Source organism: Nannospalax galili, unplaced genomic scaffold (genome assembly GCF_000622305.1).
Source record: "Nannospalax galili isolate Female #2095 unplaced genomic scaffold, S.galili_v1.0 scaffold206, whole genome shotgun sequence".
Taxonomy (NCBI): Eukaryota; Metazoa; Chordata; class Mammalia; order Rodentia; family Spalacidae; genus Nannospalax; species Nannospalax galili.
This window is the reverse complement of record NW_008358101.1, coordinates 6,529,022-6,550,692: the sequence shown is the minus strand read 5'-3', so window position 1 is coordinate 6,550,692 and position 21,671 is coordinate 6,529,022. Positions and strand designations below refer to the sequence as shown.

Sequence of the window (21,671 nt, the reverse complement as noted above, 5' to 3'; positions counted from 1 at the left end):
AGACCCCACCAGATGGACTTGAACCAGTGTCCAGTCTACAAAGAGGAGGGTCAACACAGAGGAATCATTTCCTCCATGCTTCCAAGCAAAACCAACCATGGTCATGCAGGACTTTTGACTTATCTTCACATAGGTGGAACTGGTAAAAGAAAGGAGCCAGGGTCTCCTCCCAAGCCCACGTGACCCCTGAGGTGTTCCTCAAATGGCCTTCCTAGCAAAATAAATTGGTTTATCTGGGCCAACTTTATAGTCTCAAACACCCAAAAGGAAAGTATAACCAAAGATTAAAGAGGTTAATATAATTTTTTAAGAGTCCATATGTATAGCTAAAGGCTACATAACAAGAAACAATGCCAGATAGGAGATACCTTCCTTTGAGTTCTTGGTCAGAGGGGCCCAAGAGACTCCCAGACAGTAACCCAGCACAGAACTGGGAAAATGAACAGCAGAACCCAGTGTTATCTAAAGGAATACTGACAATTGATTGCTACTAGATGAGGAACAGCTGATCTTCCTAAAACAAGGAACTCTAGATAAGCTGACCAGATTCAGCAGACGGAGGACAAGCACTAGGGAACAGCTGGGGACACTGACAAGACAGTGGACAATAACAGGGATGACAGAGTATAAGGGCTCTAGTGGAGGGGGGAGGCTATAGGAAGGTGCCATTTGGAAAGTGGGTATATAGATGAATAAGATTGTTTGGGATGTTCTGTATGATATGCACAAAAAAATCAACAAATAAAAAAATTGAGTTATATTTTAAAAAAAAGAAAAGAAAATCAGTAGAGCCTTTGAGGAAGTGATTAAGGCATGAAGGCTGTGCCTTTATTAAAGAAACTTGAAAAAACAGAGAGCCCTTCTTCCAGTTGAGGACATACTGAAATAGGCCCTTACCAGCCACCAAACCTTCTGGTGCTTTTGTTTTGAACTTTCAACCTGCAGAAGTGTGCACAATACATTTTTCTTGTTTATAAATTACCCAGTCAGGGGCTGGAGGGATGCCTCAGCAGTTAAGAGGGTGTACTGCTCTTGAAGAGGACCTAAGTTTGGTTCCCAGCACCCATGTGAGGTGGCTTGTAAACACCCGTAACTCCAGCTCCAATGGATCAGACACCTCTGGCCTCTGCAGGCACCCACATTCACATATGCATGCTTACATACACACACACACACACACACACACACACACACACATACACTATTAAAACTTAAGTAAATATTTTAGTAACTAAACAAATTACCTGGTCTAAAGTATTTTTGTTATAGCTGCCCAAATGGATAATTTTGTATTAGTCATAATTTTTGTTGAAGATAAAGACTGGCTTGATGTCAACAGACCAATCACAGGTCAGGATGGGGCTAGAGATGTTGGGAGGGGCCACTATTTCTTCAACTGAAGGACTCCTGTGCTGTCCTATTATCTCTATTCAACCCTAAAGGAAAGGCCTTTGAATGGACATTAGCCTTACTCTCCACTTGGAAAAACTAATAAGACATCTGCAGAAACTAGAGGTCAGGGCTGCCACTGTTTCTTGCCTTGAAAAATTACAAAATCATGGAGAGACTGGGCCACAATTAGGATGAATTCATTCTCAGCAATTAAAAAAAAAAAGTCTGGGGGTTGGAGAGATGGTGTATTAGTAACTTTTCTGTTGTTGTGATAAACACCATGACCAAAAGAACTTGGAGAAGGAAAAGTTTATTTGAGCTTATGGTTCCACAGGGATCAGAGTTTGTCATGGTGAGAAAGCATGGTAACAAGGGGAAGCAGCCACAGGAAGCAGAGAGCCACTGAAAATCCAGCAAGGCTTAAGCACTCCCAAAGCCCGCCCCCAGTGACACACTTCCTCCAGCAAGGCCACACCTCCTAAAACCTCCCAAAACAGTGTCAACAACTAGGGACAAAATATCCAAATACTTAGAGCCTTGGAGGACATTTTCATTCAAACCACCACAGATGGTTCAATGGTTAAGACCAATTGCTGTTCTTACAAAGGACCCAGGTTTGGTTCCCAACAGCCACATGGTGTTTAAAGATCACCTCCAAGTCCAGTTCCAGGAGATCTGATGCTCTCTTCTGGTCTCCATAGATACCAGGTATACATGTGTTATTTTTATATACATGCAGGCAAAACACTCATGCACATAAAATAAAAATAAAAAATTTTTTTAAACATCTGGGCTTTGTTCATATGCAACTGCCAGATTCTAATACTATAGTTAGTGAAAAGTAATTTTACAAGCAAGTCACCAAACAAATGCTCCTCTGTATGTGATTTTGAAAATAAAAATAGCAACCCTCCCCAATCAGTCCACAGTACTAATTAGGCCTTTCTTAAATCTCCTAAATGGATAGTCAATTTCATTTTAGAAAAGGCCAGCTGTTTTGTGGAAATCTCATGGGAAGAAAAAGGCAAAAATAAGTTTACTCTGTTAAGCTCTTTTCACGTGGGCTCCCAGCGAGACAGCAAGCGCTGCAGTGATGCATCGAACATAGAATTTTCTTTAGACATATCTGAAGCTCTAATAAGCCAGATCCTGCTGTGGGAGTAAATTAGTTTCAAATTCAAGTTTGGCATTTTGCAAAGTACATTAACTCTTTCAAGTCTTCTGACCACAAAATAAATATCCCGAAACAGCCAGTAATAGTTAGATTGAACTGGAATAGAGAACAAGTGAAAGATGGCTGGTTATACTGGTCATTTGGGAAAATTTAAATTCACCTATTTACATTTAAAGAGCTTTCAGCTCATTTTTTGTGTCAGGGATCCTCAGCCTGTTTCCATCTGGAGCTTCTTTCATGACCAGTTCAGCCGATCATACATCTGAGGTTTTGCCTAGTCGTCTGTCATCTGCGTCCCATCCCATCATCGTCGTCATCATCGTCGTTATTGTCACCCCCCCCCAAAGAACTAGTCAAGTATTTTCCATTGTGAGGTCATGTAACAGAAATTAAGCTCTTTAAAGCCAATTTCTTGTGTGGCGAGGTTAGCTTCAGTGCGTTCTTTTCACCTTTCCCTGATCAAGAATAATAATATTTATGCACATTATTCTTAGGAGCTAAGATGCAAATAGATCAGTAACTCAGTTTTGCATATTTGAAAAAAAGGGGGAGGTAGGCAAGCCAGGCATGGGGGCACTTGCCTTTAATCCCAGCACTCGGGAGGAGGTAAAGGCAAGCAGAACTCTGTCACCTCCAGGCCAGACTAAGATTGTCTACAGAGCAACTTCAATTTAATATGATTACATTTAATTTCAGGTAAATTTCCACTGGAAAGAAGTTAAACTAAGAATCTTCATACAATTATACAAAACTACCAGAAAGTTAGAAACATCCTAATGTCCAACAGTGATGAAGTGGATGAGTCATGTATGACAGAGCTACATAATGAGCTCTTGTATGAGCACTAGAGCAGTATTCATGAAGAGTTTATGCACCGTGGAACTACATGATGGTAACCACATTCTGATTAATTTGCAGAGCAAAAATCTGAATGAAAACATGATAAAATGACAACAGAACTAGATTTTGAGAGAGAGATGTGACTAAAATTTTGGTCTACTTTTTGTTGTTTTGAGATAGGATCTCACCATGTAGCTGAGGCTAAACTATGAACTTGCTCTGTGGCCCAGGATGGCCAATAATTTTCCTCTCTGTAACAAAACATTTTAAAATTTCAACAAAGAGCATATGGCCAATTTAGTAATCTGAAAATATATACTTTTAAACACAAAAATTACAACTTAAAAATTCATAGTTTACCAAAACTATATTTAATGATTGTAGCTCTTATGGCACTCTACAGTTTACATGCCATTATCAGAGTTATTCTCTTATCCATAGTGAATGAGACATTGGCACACTACCAGTTCAAGCTAATTGTATCTCACTTTCTTTTTGAAATATTTTTAAAAGTTTTTTTGATTTTTTTAATGTATACAAATGTTTTACCTGCATGTATGTAAGTATACCAAATGCATACATGTGGAGGCTAGAAGAGGGCATTAGATCCCCTGGAATTGGAGTTACAGATGGTTGTTAGCCACCATATGGGTGCTGAGAACTGAACCCAGGACCCAGGTACCCTGCAAGAGCAGCCAGTGCTGTTGGCCATCCACTGAGCCATCTCTCTAGGCCCTCATTTTCTTTTCAATTTGATTAATTACTGTAGAATGTCATACATTGTATTTTGATTATATTTACTCCCTCCCCCAACTCCTCCCAGGTCCACCTCCCCCTTCCCTACCCACCCAATTTTGTGTCTTTTTTTTTTTAAACCATTGAGTCCAATTTGGTATTTCACTTTTCACAATATAATACTAAACCTGGCAAATGTTTTGGTAGTAATAGATTAGTCTTCAAATGTAATATCCTTTATTTTGTTTGATTTTGTTGAGACAGGGTCTCACATAGCTCAAGCTGGCCTCAAACTCACTAGGTAGTAAAGGATGAGCTTCGATTCCTGATCCCACTGCATCTGCAATATTCTTTATATTGCCTATAAAATCTATATTGTAAATATTCTAATAAAAAAGTATACATTATCATAGTGAAAGTACTTTGAAGTTCTCATTATTTCTCTGATTTCGTATAACATTTAAACCTTTCAAATGTTCCCTCAAGCTAACATTAAGGACTCTCTCATTATATCAGGACTGTCTCCTTCAACTTTTACCCTCACACCAGATTCAAATACATAATTAGCAGGATTTGATGCAAAATTGAAAATGCATTACTCTTATTTTTTAAGTTACAGTTAAATGTACTAAAACAAAAATTTTCCCTTTTAATATTTCATTACTTATATTAGGGATAACAGCGACACATGAGATAAAACAAATTTAAAATTGCAAAAAATACTAGTATATTGCTGGGCATGGTGGCGCATGCCTTTAATCCTAGCACTAGGGAGGCAGAGACAGGCAGATCTCTGTGAGATCAAGGCCAGCCTGGTCTACATAGTGAGTTCCAGGACAGCTGGGGCTACAGGGAGACCCTGTCTCAAAAAAGAAAAAAAAAAAAAAAACCTAGTATAATAATTTTATTTAATACAACCACAACAACATTTTATTAGTAAATTATCTTAATTACAAAATATTTTTTGAGCCAGAAGTGGTGGCTCACTTCTGTAATTCTCATACTCAACCTAGGCTACAGTGGAGACGTTGTCTCAAGCAAAAAAAAAAAAAATCTGACTCACTTTCCTACAAATTCACTTCTTGTTTTCACTTACTGTTGTCAATATTTTTACTTTTAGCAACTTCGTTTTTAATTAAGATGACTAAAAATAATGCCACTAGCTCTTTAAATTCAAAATTGCCAGTCATTTTTAAATGGCTTAATTTTGAGAAGGATCTTTCTGTGATGTAACTTTTATTGAAGCTGTCAACTGCTATTAAGAGGTTTTTTGACTATAATAACATTGAGATATATTACTGATTAATTGGGCTGACAAGATGGTTTGGCAGATAAAGGTGCTTGCCACCGTCCGTGCCTGATGGCTTGAATTTGATTCCTGAAACTCACACAGTGAAGGCGAGAACTAAATCTTACAAGTTATCCTCTGACCTCCACATGCCTGCTATGTTGTAAGTGTATACACACACACACATCCCAACTAAATTAATAAATGTAAAAAATTAATTACTGATAAGTTACTTTGAAACATGGACTTTAGTATACCTAAAGCTAATAATTCATAATTCTTATGAACAATTTTCCTAAAAAGAATTAGCTCTTGATACCAGTTTCATGCTGTCTAAATTTCATCCTAAAAGTTAATTGATACAGGAGGTAATAACCGAACTATTCACCTGGCCACCATCTTCTTTGGCTTTTGCCTGTGGCATGGCTGGAAGCTGAGTCCTGAACTTTTTGAAGAGAGCATCTGCCCTTCAGTGTTTCTACAAGTTTCCTTCTCACTTGATGTTGAGACCATAAGCTAGGTCTTTGGAAATAGACCTGTTGCTGCAATCAATAAAAATCCTATCTCCTTCAAGATGTTTCCCTTGGCCAGATATGTACTAAACAGTCTCAAGCTTCGAAGTATTCAGCAAATTATGACAAGACAGAGCCAAACAAAGCCCTCAGCCGGTTTTCATGACAAATAAGGCAATATTTTGCTAATTAGTGGGTCTGTTTTCTGCTTTGTTGGATATGTGTTTTCTATCACACAGATGGGAATACAATGGAGCCTATCTCCTATTGGTAGAGTTACTCCAAAGGAATGGAAGGGTAAGTAACTGTCAAGGTTAACCTAATGCAGAATTTTTCAAAACTAACTTGTCATGTAAACAATCTTCTGCTTATTAAAACATGACATAGCTAAAGAAATAAAAGTCACTTAAATCATTTAAAAAAGTTAATTGATACAATGACAATTTCATAGTTATTGTTTGGCAGTATTACAGTATTTTCAAAACCAGATATTCTGAACTTTGAAATTATTTAAAAATTTCTTTTTACATTTATTTATTTTAATTGGGAGGGGATGTGGGCATGCCATGGTACACTTGTAGAGGTCAGAGGACAACTTGTGGGAACTGTTTCTCTTCTTCTACCATGCAGATCCCAGGGGATCAAACTTAGGTTGTCAGGTTTAGCAGCAAGCACCTTCACCCAATGAGCCATATCATCAGCACTGACATCTGAAAAATTCTAACAGTGATGCATTGGATAGCAATGCTCATACACAACACTTTTATTTTGCAATAGTTTGTTTATAACCTGTGCTGGTTGCCCACCACCACTTCCTTTCCCAGTGTTCATGCTAGAATGTTTGTATTTGGCAGATAGCACAGTCAGGATCCTGGGAGATTAAGAACAGTCAGGATCCTGGGAAACTAAGTCTGCCCCCCCCCACGCACACCATCAGAGGTCCTGATGCACCTCATGCTGAGCCCCTCCTCTTTCCCTGAGCTTCAGCTGGGGATGCCTTCACTGCTGTTGCTGGCCACCATAGTAACCGTCACTCTGGAGCCAGGTCTCAGATCCTATCACCCTTTCAGAGATCTGTAGCTTTCCTGACCACTTAAGTTGTGCACATGTATGTCATGATTCCCATCAAGCATATGCTTGAGCCTGTGTTCCCTGCTGCCAAGTGCAACCTGCTTGTGTGCACATGCTCTGTTGTCCTCTGTTCCTTATTTACCACTATGAAGTTCAACGTCAATAAGAACTCCAAAGAATTTCAGAATATCAAACCAAGCATCCTCTCTTGGAGTGAGCCCTGTGTAAGTGCTGATGCCCATAAACCTGGCTCTGTTAACATCTTCATGTTTTCCTGGGCCCGACCTAACTTCCTCTTCTCTAATCCCAACAGTCTTGCTTTCTTTTCAATTTTTCTTTCTCCTAAAGCAATCTTTCCTATTACTTGAAGGATATTGCTCCTCTGGTCATTAGTCATCTCTTTTCTCTCCAATATCTTTAAATCATCAAACTATTCTTTAGGAGGTACCTTAACCTACAGGCTTATGAAAATACTCAAATTCTCTCTCTCTCTCTCTCTCTCTCTCTCTCTCTCTCTCTCTCTCTCTCCCCATCCCTCTCCTGCCCCCCCCACCTCTCTATACCCTCTTCCTCACTTCCTATCTTTCTTTCTTCCTCCCGCCCTCCTCCCATTTCTATCTCCTGGGGATCAAGTGCAGGATCTCACACAGGCCAGGGACTTGCTCCATCACTGAATTCAACTTCCCAGATCCTATCAGGTCTCTTCCAGTAAAACAGCTCTGTGGAACACCATTCTTCAAATGATAACAATGGACATTATTGTTTGGCTTTCTGATTTTTTGCTTTATTTCCTCTTGGATTCTTTGACAAAGGCCACAAAATGCTTCTTCCAAATCAAAAAGTTTATTTTACTCTTGTGTCCCCCTCCTACAAAAAAGTATGATATTTGAAGGAGTTGGGGGGAAGTAATTAGGTTTAGATGACATAGTGGAGATGGGGCAACCTTGATAGGATTAGCGTCTTTATAAGGAAAGCAAGAGAGACCAGCAGCAAGCTCTACCTCCCTTCCTCTCACACAGGTACACCAAGTGAAGACACAGCCAGAACGCTCCATCTGCAAGCCAAGAAAGTAGTCAAGAGCCTTTCCAGGAAGAAAACTGACTGATTTGTTTATTTATTTACTTATTTATTTATCTTTTTAAAATTTTATGTGCATGGGGAAGTGTGGGAGACAACTTGACTAGGGTGAAAGTCTTATTGACAGCCATACAGCAGGCCCGAGGCAACAGCCCCACCGCTGAAGCCACAAGAAACGCCTTGTGACATTTGCTCCCAGTGGCAGATCATAAGACTGATGCCTAGAGCTCGCCACTCCCTAATCACCACCCTCAAAATCCAAAATTTCAACATTTAGATATTGGGACAGTCAGGGTCACATGATTTCCAGGAATCTAGGCTCTGTAATCTGAAACCCAGTATGCTAATGAGGCATCCTACCCACTATTCTGTGATAGGACGTTAAGTCTGTTATGCTAATAGGATGCTGTCTGTTATGCTAATAAGGTACCCTACTTGCTGAACTGTGATAGGACGCTAAACCTGTTATGCTAATAAGGTATCCTACTTGCTGTGCTGTGATTGGACCACTACCCCTATATAAGCTTGTGCCTTCCTGCAATAAACCAGATCTGTGTCACTGAACCCAGTGTCCTGTGTCTGAATGCGGCTCTGCTGACACACTCTGCTCACCAGCCCTGGGGTCCGGGACCAGGCAGAAGCAGAGATGACAGAAGGCAGCACAGGGTGAGCAGAAGAGCTGCCTCAGCACCAGGTGAGCAGAAGACCGGCCTCAGTCCAGGACGAGCAGAGGAGCAGCCTCGACACCTGTGAGAATGAAGGAGCAGTGCCCATGAGAATGGAGGAGTGGCTGCTGCTGGCGGTGACCACAGGGCTGGAGAGATGGCTCAATGGTTAAGAACATTGAATGTTCTTGCAGAAGACCCTGATTCAAATCCCAGCATCCACATGGCAGCTAACAACTGTCCTTAACTCCAGTTCTAGGGTATCCGATGCCCTCTTCTGACCTCCATGGGCATTGCATGACATGGGTGCCCTTACCTACATGCAGGCAATTCAGGCATACATGTAAAATAATAAATAAAATATTTTTTAAAACTTTTATGTGTATGAGTGTTTTGCCTACATGTATGTATGCATGTGCATGCAATGCCCACAGAGGTCAGAAGAAGGCACCAGATCACCTGGACCTGGAGTTATCAATGGTTGTTAGCAGCCAAATGGTGCTGGGAAACAACCCCACAGTCCTTTGCAAGAGAAGTCAGTGCTCTTAACCCCTGAGCCATCTCTCCAGCCCCTAAATTGGCTGGCACCTTTATCTACACCTTCTCAGTTTCAAAAACTGTGTGAGTGCTGGACAAATGGCTTAGTGGAAAAAGGGACTTACCACCAAGCCTCACAACCTGAGTTTGATCCCTGGGATGCACATGGTGGAATGAGAGAACTGACAGCCAACAAATTGCCCTCTGACCTTTACACCCAAACTGTGGTGCACACATGCTAGCACACAGAGACACACAAATATATATACTTTTTTCTTGAGACAGTGTCTCCCTGTAGCCCCAGCTGGCCTAAAAATTGCTATGTAAACCAGGCTGTCTTGATCTCACAGAGATTTGCCTACCTCTGCCTACTGAGGGTTTTACCTGGAAGTATGTACATGCATCTGTGTCATGCAATGCCCACAGAAGTCAGAAAAGGGCTTCAGAACTATTGGAAATCAAGTTAAGGATGGTCATTAACCACCATGTGGGTGCTCAGAACTGAACCTGGGTCCTCTGCAAGAGTAGCCCATGCTCTTAAACACTGAGCTAACTCTCCAACCCCATATTCTGTAAAGATGTCTCAAGGGGTGCCGACAACACAGCGGTCAGTAACAGGGATGACAGTGTAAAAGGGCTCTTGGGATGTTCTGTGTGATATACACACACAAAAAATTAACAAATAAAAAGCATGAGCTGTATTTGAGGATGAAGCATAAAAATTTACATTATGTTAATTAGGAGAGGTGATAAACAGTAACATTTAAATCTACCCAATGCCTTTATATCCATACACAGTTGCCAAGGATCCAAGTGCAACCGATCATGACTAGTAATAATCAGATACATACAGATTAGAGACGCATGTGCCAACATCTAAGTGTTATTAGCAAAAACAATGAGTTTTTCTGTAAGAAACAGTATATTTTAAAATGAAATGGAGACCTTTTTTAAAGGTTAAAAACTCATTCAATTTTGTGTCTTACAGGGTTTATACTGAGTTCAATATTGTATAACTGTATTAATTCAATTGTGAACCTAAAAATTTTATAGCTACTTTCAAAAGAGATGTATCTTTGCTCTGGAAATTGTTATTGAGTACGTAATGAAATGCTTCTACTAAAAAATAAAAAGAAAATTTTAAAAAATATGTCTCAGCCTTGTCCTTTTAATTATTTCTACCTTACATCAAGCTTTGTCATTTTTGTCCTAAACTATCACAAATGCTCTTCTATTAAATTTTCTTTTTCTTTTTCTTTTGGTCTTTTTGAAACAGGGTCTCCTTGTAGCCCCAGCTGTACTGGAACTCACTATGTAGACCACGCTGGCCTTGAACTTACAGAGATCAGTCTGCTTCTGCTTCTCAAGTGCTGGGACTACAGGCATGTGCCACCAAGCCTTTCCTCTATTAAATATTTTTTATGGTTATTTATTCATTTGTGTGTGTATATGTGTGTATGTATGTATGTATGTATGTATGTGTGTGTGTGCATGCGTGTGTGTGTATACCATGAAAGGTTAGAAGACAGCTTGTGGGAGTTCGTTCTCTCCATCCACTATGTGGGTTCCAAGGATCAATCTCAGATCATCAGTCTTAGCAGCAAGCACCTTTACACACTGGGCAATCTCATGGGCCCACAAATGTTTTCCTTTGACTGTTCCCTTGCTCCAGATATGTTCAGTATATAGTTTATCTTCCAATTTGTTGTCAGAATAATTTTTCCAGGACAGATTTGCTTATGTTTTCCCCCTTCTAGCTTAATACTTTTTAATGACTTCTCATTGTCTGCAAAATAAAATCGATGACACCCAATAAATGAATACCCCATGTATATCTCCAGCCTTGTTGCTTACATTCTGCCCTACATATGTTGAACTACCAGCAGTCCTCAAATATGTTCTTTTACTCTTTCCTACTTTTGTTTCCTTTTGCTTAGAAAACTTCCTGATTCATCTTGTTTTCTGTGGATAAACACCATGACGAACTCAGGGGAGGAAAAGATGAGATGAAAATGACAAGATGAGAAAAAAATGTTATGACTGCTGGAAGGAATTGTGGCCTGCTTGAACTCTGTGAGCTTAAATGTAAAATGAAACTAGTTGGTTTGGATGTTTCCCTCCAGCCATATTTGGGAAGAGAAAGTCTATGGAGAATTCTATCTGAAATGTATGGGGCTCTGCCAAGTGAGCAGGAAAAAGGTAAGAGGCAGGAGATATGTTTGAGGAGATGATCACGATTGATCAGATTAAACAAGATAAGGTAAGCATTGACATAGGGTGAAGTGAGAGATGTGACGTGGGAAGGTTGGAAGATGGAGTTAAGGATGTTGGCACTGGGATCCTGGAAGGAATAAGATAGACAGACAAACTGTGGTACTCAGAAAGCACAGTGCGTACAAGAGAAACTGTGAGAGGGTGGAGGTTTACTGTGTGTCAAGTTTAAGGTCTCACTGGTAGTTAGCAGGGCAATAACCTTTGAGAGAGGAGGACACAGGGACGGGGTCCTGAATACAGATATGCATACTGAAATTATGGCGTTTGATGAGAGCCAAATTTCAAAAAGAATGACGCGGATCTAGATCTAAAATTTTCCATGTTATCACTCTCCCACTTTTCTAGGTGACAGTTTCACATGTTCCCTCCTTTCTTCACGCTTTCAACAGTCTCCTTCTCTTGCTCTTAGCAGATGTCTTGATTCTCTATGAAAAATAAAATTTCAATAAGAAAATTAAAAATTAAATCTAAAGAGGACTTCCAGACACACTCACCTGCCCTAGCTCCCCACTCATCCCACTCCATCCATCCCATGTCCTCTCCTTTTCCTTCTGACTTTGCCCTGCCTAGTGCTCCTGGATTCCGTCTTTGGGTCACTTCTTTCCACCATCAACCTTACTCCTGTGCCATCCCATCCAGTCCCCTGGCAAGGACAAGGGCCTTCCATATTAGCAGTATCTTCCCTCTCCTGGACTAATGAGAGTAACTGTGCGTGTGTGCTGCGATCATACCTTATGCATGGTAAGCACATGCTCTACCACTTAGTCACACCCTCATACCTGAGGTTATATTTTAACTAGTCTCCCAACTCCCATAAAGCCTCTCCCCTGTTGCTTTCCCATACATATGCCCTCCTTGATAAGGAGTAATTGTTTAAACTACACGTAATTCTTTGTAGATCAATTGTACCACAATAAAACTATATATTGCAGATAGTCACATAAGCCCAAGATGACACTCATTTCCTGTTCCAAACCTTCCAGTGACTCTCATCATGTTTAGAATAATATCTGTACACTTCATCGTTATTCACAGAGACCTGCGTAGCCTGACATGGCTTCCTCCACTGATGCCTTGGACCTTACCTCCTTGTGAAGACCCCCTCCTCACGACAAGGCTGCACACCAGCTTTTACACTGCTCCCCTCACTCATTGCACCACTCTTCTTGAAACTCTTCCCTTGGATGTTCCATGCTTGGCTCCCTCCAGTCATTCAGATTTCTCTTCTAGCCTCCTCAAAAGTGACTTTTCCTGAGCTTGGTGTGGTAATGCAGGCCTTTGATTTCAATGCTTGGGACACAGAGGCAGGCGTATCTCTGTGAGTTTAAGGATGGCCTGGTCTACATAGTAAGTTCAAGGCTAGCCAAGGCAACACAATATGACCATCTCTCAAAAAAGAAGAGGAGGAGGAAGAGGAGGAAAGGGAGGAAGAGGAGGAAGAGGAGGAGGAGGAAGAGGAGGAGGAAGAGGAGAAAGTTTCCTTCCCTGCTTAACTTGTCTAAAACAAAACCTTCTCTTTCTCCATTACTGATTCTCTCCTTGCCTTATTTTTCATCATAGCATTTAGCATTATCACTATTTCATTTTTATATATTTATTTGCTTATTTGTTATGGTATTGTGATACACTGACATATGGGTTTTTTGGTTTGTTATGTTTTCTTCTACAATTCCTGGATCATACATAACCTTGATTTCCAAGACATGCCATAGAAATCAGAATTTCTCTTGCCCGATTTAGGTCACAGAAACTAACCCACCACCTTTCTCTCTTGGAGCTGGCCATAAAAATATTTCCTGAGCCTTTGCTGAAGTAACTCGGTTGGGAGAGTGTTAGACTGAAAACCTAAAAGTTCCTGATTTGATCCTGGGTTTCAGCAACATTCTAAAAAAACAATTCCCTGATCTACTCTTATCATAGTGCCTGTCATAAGTCCCTCTCATTCCCAGGTGGTCCCGTGCAGGATCCTGAAGGGAGGAATGTTGCCCATAGGCCAAGAATGCTGAAGCAGGCCCTGCTGAGGTTCCCCAGCAGTGCGATCTGTTAGCATTAGCTCATACCCTTCTTGTCCAGTCACATCTCCACATAGTTCATGCTTTAATCATGCCTGTGCAAGGAAGTCCTTGCAAAACCCCCAAGGACAGAGTTTGGAGAGTCTAGAGACAGCTGAACATAGGGAGGCTCTCCAAGCACGGCATCCAAAGTAGGCAGGAAAGCTCTACAGCACTTCCCATGTATGTCACTCTGCACATTTTGTCCTCTATACTCTTTATAATGAATCAAGAGGCGTAGGAGTTCCTGAGAATTTTATGAGACTCAAGCAAATTTATCAAACCAAAAGAGAGGTTGTGGGAATCCCAATTTATAGCCGCCAGGTCACAGACACAAACAAACAACCCAGAACTTGTGGTTGGCATCTGGTGTGTAGAGTGGTCTTGGGAACTGCCTTCTCAACCTGTGGAACCTGACACTATCTCCAAGCAGCTAGTGTCAGAACTGAGTTCCAGCAGAAGACTCCCAGCTGGTGTCCACTGCAGAATTCCTTGGTTCCTGATGAAGAAATCTTTCACTTTTTGAGGTCATATTTATATGCTGTCAGTGATGGTTGCTCTGTTGTGAGGAGAGAGTGACAAAAGGCATTTTGTTCTTCTTAACACACCAATTTATCCCCACAATAGAATATAATCCCCAACAAAGCATGGAGTGTGCTTTCTTAAAGACATTCTGACCCATTTCTCTGTTATAAATAGCTACTCAATAACAGTTATTAAAAACTTGGCGTGGTGGCACCCTGTAATCCCAGCCCTTGGGAGGTGGAGACAGGAGGATCAGAGGCTTAAGGTTGGATTTTGGATCTCTAGAACTCACGTAAATGCCAGGTGGGTGTATTAGCCTGGCTGTAATTCTAGCTACAGAAGGAGGAGACGGGATTCCCCAGAAAAAGCTGGCTATAGAAAGACTAGCCATATCAAGTGAGCATTTGATTTGATTGAGAGATCCTGCCTCATTGATTATGGCAGAAGAGTGATGGAGGATGATTCCTGACATCAACCCCAGGCCTCCACATGTTTACAAATGTACATGTGCACCCACACACATGCAAAACATGCACCCACACCACATACATGAAAACGGAAAAGGAAAAAAGTCATTGACTATTTACTTACTAAATGTGTTTGGAAAGAAGACATGAATGAAGGAAGAAATGCACTAGAAAAGCAGCTATAGCTCCTGACCTGGCCTGACACCCACAGCTGAGCCAGTATAGAGAACGTCAGCCTCAGATGGGGGTACACTTGAGATAAGACAACACAAACAGGGACACTCCATAATCTTGTCTGAAAACAGGTGAGAACAAGCTGGGGGTGTAGCTCACTGGTAGAATCCTTGACTAGCATGCATGAGGGCCTGGGTTTTTTGTCTTATTTTGTTTTGTTTTTGGTCTTTTTTGAGACAGGGTCTCCCTGTAGCTCCAGCTGTCCTGGAGCTCACTATGTAGACCAGGCTGGCCTTGAACTCACAGAGATCGGCCTGCCTCTGCCTCCCAAGTGCTGGGATTAAAGGCACCACCACACCTGGCAGCCCTGGATTTTTATCACTACCAACATTTAAGAAAAGGAAGAGGAAAAGGAGGAAAGAAGAAGAGGAGGAGAGGAGGAAGAGGAAGAAGAGCAGGAGGAGGAGAAGGAGAAAGGCAAAGAAGAGAAGGAAGAAAGAAGAGGGAGAAGAGGAGACAAAAGCAGGGTTAATGTACTACCCTTGAAATACCACACACTTCCTCTCTTAAGGTTTCTTCTTTGTAAATTACAACTTCAGCCTCATTCTAGTCTGTCCTTCCTTTGAGTAAGATTTATAGAGATACCCAGTTACAGAATTGCCCTGCTTTTTGACAGCAGCCAATATAAAACAAGATCCATTTCCTTCTTCCTTTGCCTTCTCTCGGGACATTCAACTGAGGTGCAGATGCTGCAATGCATTCTCACTAATGTCCTTTTACTAAGAGATTCCATGATTCTCCACAGTACATGATTTCCCTCATGCCAATGAGTAACACACCCAACTTCTTCATGGATTTTGGTGGTTTTGAGTAGAAAGCATCTTTAACCCAGAGAATGTATCAGTCTTCCCATTTGGAAAAACATGGATGGTATTTGCTCCTTTCTTTATTGTTTTCTACACTTCTGTATTTTCCAAGGTTTCTATAAAAAAACAAGTATTATTTTAGAATCAGAATATTAACACATAGTTAAGCCTGGTGTGGTGGTGCACACCTGTAATCCAAGCACTCAGGAGGTAGAAGCAAGGGGTTAGGAATTCAAGGCATATCCTTGGCTGCCTAGAAAATTCAAGGCAAACCTAGGCTGCATCTGACCCTGTCTCAACAAACAAACAAGCAAACAAATAAACAGAATAGCAACACATGCTTAATCTTATAATAACAACTAATAGAGTATATGAAATACATAAAAATTTAATAAACAGGATACCTAGTTTTAAATCCAACAATGACCTAGCTGAGTATAGGTAGGCAGATTATTTTGAATCACACTACTAGAAGGTAAAAGGATATTTTTGCAGACTTAAGAGTTTCAATTAAAATTCTTTCAGAATAATGTATTTAATCTAACACAATGGCATTCAGGGATGTAACGGCAGGCTGCTATTCTAATTATTTATTATATTACAATATTCCAAGTATATATGCAAATTTTTCCCACTTAATTTTTGTGTATTGAAAAAATATTTTGAAACCTTTACTCCTTCATTCTTATTAATAAATTATAAGTTCTGAGATTTCCTAGAACTCATTTTGTAAATAGAGTATCAGTTGGAGTCCAAACACATTCACCTTGTTTCTGTCCAAAGCCACTTCTACGGAAGCCAGCTACTATTGTATATTAGTTACTTTTCCCATCGCTATGACAAAATACATCACAAAGCAACTTAAGAAACAAATAGGTTTATTTTGGCTCACTGTTTAAGGGTATAATCCCATGATGACAGGGAAGGCATGGTAGCAGAAGCTTGAAGCAGCTGATCACATTGCATCTATAGTCAGGAAGCAAAAAGATAAAGGTTGGTTAACCAGTCTAGGACCTCACTCCATCAATGGTGCTGCCCACACTCAGATAAGATTTTTCCCTTCACTTAAGCCTTTCTAGAAACATGTGCATAGAAACACTTTTGGGTGATTCTAATCCAATCAGTAACAGTGAAGCTTAATCATCACAACTCCACCACTTGTCAACTTGACACTCAAGCACATCACTTTAAATCATGACAGTCCATCCATGGTCCCTGGAGTCTCATTTTCATCTCATAAAGCAAAATGTATTTAGTCAATCTCTAATAAGTCCTCATTGCTAGGTGTGATGGCTCACATCTTTAATCCCAGTACTTGGGAGGCAGAGGCAGGTGGATCTCTGTGAGATCAAGGCCAGCCTGGTCTACATAATGAGTTCCAGGCCAGCTGGGGCTACAGGGAGACCCTGTCTTAAAAAAAAATCTTCAGTCTTTAATAATGTCAATACACTCCAAAAGGCCAAAGCCTCTTTTGACACTCAAGCAATCTCTTACTTCGAGCCCCTATAAAATAAGTTACATTCTTCCAAACTACAGCTCCATAGAATAAGCATTCCAATTCCAAAAGGAACACTGGAGGCATAACAGAGGAATAACAGACCAAAGCAAGCCCAAAATCCAGTGTGGAAAACACGAAATTCTGCAGCTCCATGTCTAGCATCTGGGGCGAGTGATAGAGTCATTTGGGCTCCAAAGGGCTTGAGCATCCCTGCCTACCCCAGCTCTGTACCTATAGTACACACAGTTTCTCTTGGACTAGCTCCACTCCAAACATGCAGTTCTTCTCAGTGGATGTCCAGTGGTCCTGGCATCATCAACATCCTTGGGTCTCCATTGAAACAGGCTGCATCTTCACAGCTTCACACAGTGGCCTGTAGGACCTCCTGGCAGGAAACCTGACCCTCCACATACTGTCTGGCCTCAGTGGCTTTCTGGAACCTTGGTGAAAGTCTCCATGACCCTAGTATTCTTGTTTGGTCTAATCTTTCTTTGTGATGCCTGTATTCTTCACTTTTGGAATTGGAATGTTTTTCTGTACCACTGTATATTGGAAGTATCTTACTTTATTAACATTTTATATAAGCTCACAGAGATTGCTTTAATCTCAGAAGAGACATTGGGCTATTCGACAATGTTAGGACTGTTAAAGACTATGGGGATTTTTTAGAGATGAACTAAACGTATGAGAAGAAAATGAAACTTTAGAGGTCAGTGGTGGAATGTTATGATTTAGAATGTTATGTTTGAGTGTCAAGTTGACAAGCAGGAAAGTTGCAATGGTCATTTTCATTTTCATCCTGCCTGGATTTAGTATCACTAAGGAAACGCATCTCTGGGCATATTTGTAAGGGCATTTCCAGAAGGGTTTAATTGAGGAGGAAAGCCTGACCCTAAATGTGGGCAGCAATATTCCATGGACTGGGGTCTGGACTGAATGAAAAGGAGAAAGCAGGAGAAGCCCCAGCACCCACCTCTCTCTGCTTCCTGACAGCAGTCACAAGTGAGCTGCTTTGCCATGCTCCTGCCACCACCACTTCTCTGCTGTGGGAGACTGCACCCATAAACGGTGAGCCAAAAACACCTGTTCTGCCCTTTCAAAAGAAAGAAAAAAGTATAAACAGAATAAAACAAACAATTAGTATGACTGGAGTGAATTATGGAACTAAGAAAGAAGCAGGGTGAGGGATGGCCCTGTTATGTGGGGAGGATTAAGAAGTAGGGTGAAGGGTTCCACTCAGAGGTAATGTAAGAAAAACTCTTAAAAGAATAAATTTCAAATTCTAGCACAATACAGAGATTTCTTTGAGTTTCTACAGCTGAATTCTCCAATATGGTAGCCACTATTATCTATGACTATATTTAAACTGCAAATAAAGTAACTTAGTTCCATGTTCACACTACTCATATTGAAAAGGCTTTTTGTTCCATACAGTTAGTGGCTACTGTATTGACAGGACAGACAGAGCATATTCCCATTCCCACACAGGGTTCTAAATGACTACTTTCTAAGACAGCACATCTTATTTTTAGATTATTGTTTATTTTTTATTATTTATACGTGTGTGTGTATGAATGTTATGCCTGCATGTATGTTAAGTGCACCCATTCGGGCAATGCCTGTGGAGGACAGAAGAAGCCATAGGATCCCCTGGAACTGGAGTTATAGACAGTTGTTAGCTGCCTGTGGTTTTAAAGGAAGAAACACAAAAAGAATAAGAGTCCAGGACATAATAAGAGACCTCACACTGTGTTCAAAAATATTTTCTTAGGAATATCAGTAACTAAGGGTTCAATAACTATATTTGTATAGTCCATAGTAAAAATGTGACATCGGAGGCTCTAGTGGGAGAGGAAGGCTGTCTATCTGACAAGTTTGTATTCATGCTCAGATGCGTGTGTGTGTGTGTGTGTGTGTGTACACATGCAAGTATGTTTGCATGCATGTAGAGGTCAGAAGTTGAAATTGGATGTCTTCCTTGCTCACTCTCCACATCATTTATTTATTTTTTGTCTTATTGAGATGGGTCTCTTTGTAATCCCAACTGGCCTGGAACTCACTATATAGACCCGCTGGCCTTGAACTCACAGAGATCCGCCTGCCTCTTCTCCTGAGTGCTGGGATTAAAGGTGTGTAACACCACACCTGGCCTCCACATTATTTTTTTAAGACAGGGGTCTCTCACTGAAACTGAAGTCCACTGATTCTTCTAGACTGACTGTTCAGTGAACTCCAGGGATCCACCTGTCTCTACATTCCACTTTCTTCCACCTCTGCAGGGCTGAGGTTATAGACATGCTCCACCACATCTGGCTTTCTATGGGGTGCTGGGGATCTAAACCCATGCTTGCATAGCAAGCACTTTGCCGATTTAACTATCACCCCAACCCACATTCCATTCATACACTGGCCTATTTGTGAGGGCATAATTTTAATTCATTTAGCCCATAATATAACTCTCTCTGACTTCTTTTTTTCTTCTTCTTCTTCTTTTTCTTATTTTTTTTCTTTCTCTTCTGGTACTGAGAGTTGAACGCAGGTCCTCCTGCATCCAAACCACACTATTAGCCCCTCCCTATGATGTCTGCACAAGAATTCTGGCTCTGTGGATAAACATAACCCATGTTTTCATTTTCTTTCACTTAGTGGTGCTTTGACTCTCTTCAGTCCATTGTCTGTCTCTTTTTCTTAGTGACTTTCCTAGGTTAGTGCTCTGAAATGCCTTCTTCCCTGTCTCCTGACTGAGAATTCTTTCCTTTGTGGTGGCCCTCTTTCACATCTTCCTAGAATATGTTTTCCTAAACTGTATTCTTTATCTAAATTGTGGTCTGATCAACAGAAAACAGAACTACTTGTTTCCTGTGTTCTAAGCACTTTATTTCCATTTATGGAACCCCAGTGTTTTTATTTTTGTTTTTATAGTATCTGTCATGTTCGGCATATTAAGGTCTACTGATCATTGTCCACTGATATCTCACTTTCTTTCTAACACAAGTTACCGTTCTAGTAAGAATGGTACCATTACATTTTTTAAAAAAAAATAACTTATTGAGAATTTCAGACACTCATATAAGGTGTTTTGATCAAATCCATGCCCACTCCCTCCCCTCCAACTCCTCCTGTATCTCCCCATCACTTTTTCTCTGATAACTTTATGTACTTTTTCTTCTTCTTTTATTTATTATTTTTTTAAGTGGGGCTTTCGGCTACTCTAACATTCCCCCCTCTGAAGAGGTATCCTTAAAATCTTTTAAGGATTAGATACAAGCTCCCAAATACTTTTGACATTTTTGGCCTTTAGAACAGAGTATGTTGCTAAGAGGCCCAAGGACATTTTGACTAGGTACCATTACATTTTTAAAGACTTCTGTTTAATGCCTTTATTGTTGCTAGCATTCTGTTTTATACTCTAGGAAAAATTAATAAGGAACAGCCTAGAAGGAAATAAAATCTCTCAGCAGAGAGGTAAAGGAAGTAATAAAGAAGTAATATCTTGAAATTTATTATTAGATCTGTCTCATAAATATATTAAATTGGACATAAAAATATTAAAGGAAAAAGATAACCTTTGACATAAAATGGCAATGAAACGACTGATTGAAAATAGCCCCACAGTAAAGTTCTCTTTCCAATAAATGACTTTTAAACCCTTCCCAGGTTAATGCTTATGCTGAATTATTAAGCACTATTTCTTTGCCATACTTATACCTCTTTAGTGATAAATATTTTAGTTCCTCTTTGGAAAGAGAGTGTTATGTGCAATGCACAGGAATGCATGGAGAGTATTCTGTTCCTCCACTAGAATGAAGCCCTCAGCTGTCACCCAGGGATGTGCTCTGTCTTGTACGCTTTACATAATGAGGGGAAAAATGTCTCCTTTCCTTGGGGACCACATGTGCAAAAGGTATTCCCAATCATTAATATGAACTGTAAATAATCAAAATTACATTTGCATGAGACCATCTGTCCCTAGGACTTTGAAATGACAACTTCCCTAAAGCAAGATGTGGTAATATATTTGCCACAGTAACCAACCATATGTTGCTGAGGTTCTAGAAATTTAAGAAGCTTAAACCTTGCCCCAAGTATTTCTGTACCATTCTATGATCCTAAAGTTGAGTATCTGATAAATACCTTCATCCCAGATGTTGATTAAAAATCCAGGGTCCACACTTTACTGAGCAATGTAGTTCTTGAATCTTGGTGATTGCTCAGTTCTTCTATGTACTCAGAAAATTCTAGAAAGCTGATAAGAGTGTCATTTAAAAGAGTGTTTTAAAGGTATTTTCTGTACATAATCTATACATGATGAGTAGATAATTGGTGTTTAGTGACATTAATAACCCTTTGGACTTGGAAAGCCTCTTCATGTTCACATCTCATGGATCCCTATAACTTGCCATGAGGCCAGTGAGACAGAAATAATTCTTATTACATGTTAGGTTAAAAAGATAAGGTAATGCACTCAACAAAGGAAGTGACAAGGCTCCATCTGACACCAAGTCACTAAGGAAGATGGGCACCT

At 40.3% G+C, this 21,671-nt stretch overlaps 1 pseudogene; it reads left to right on the top strand.

The window, feature by feature from the left end:
- Nucleotides 1–6,003: 6,003 nt before the first annotated feature.
- LOC103752510 lies at nt 6,004–6,246 on the top strand (annotated as a pseudogene).
- Nucleotides 6,247–21,671: the final 15,425 nt, after the last annotated feature.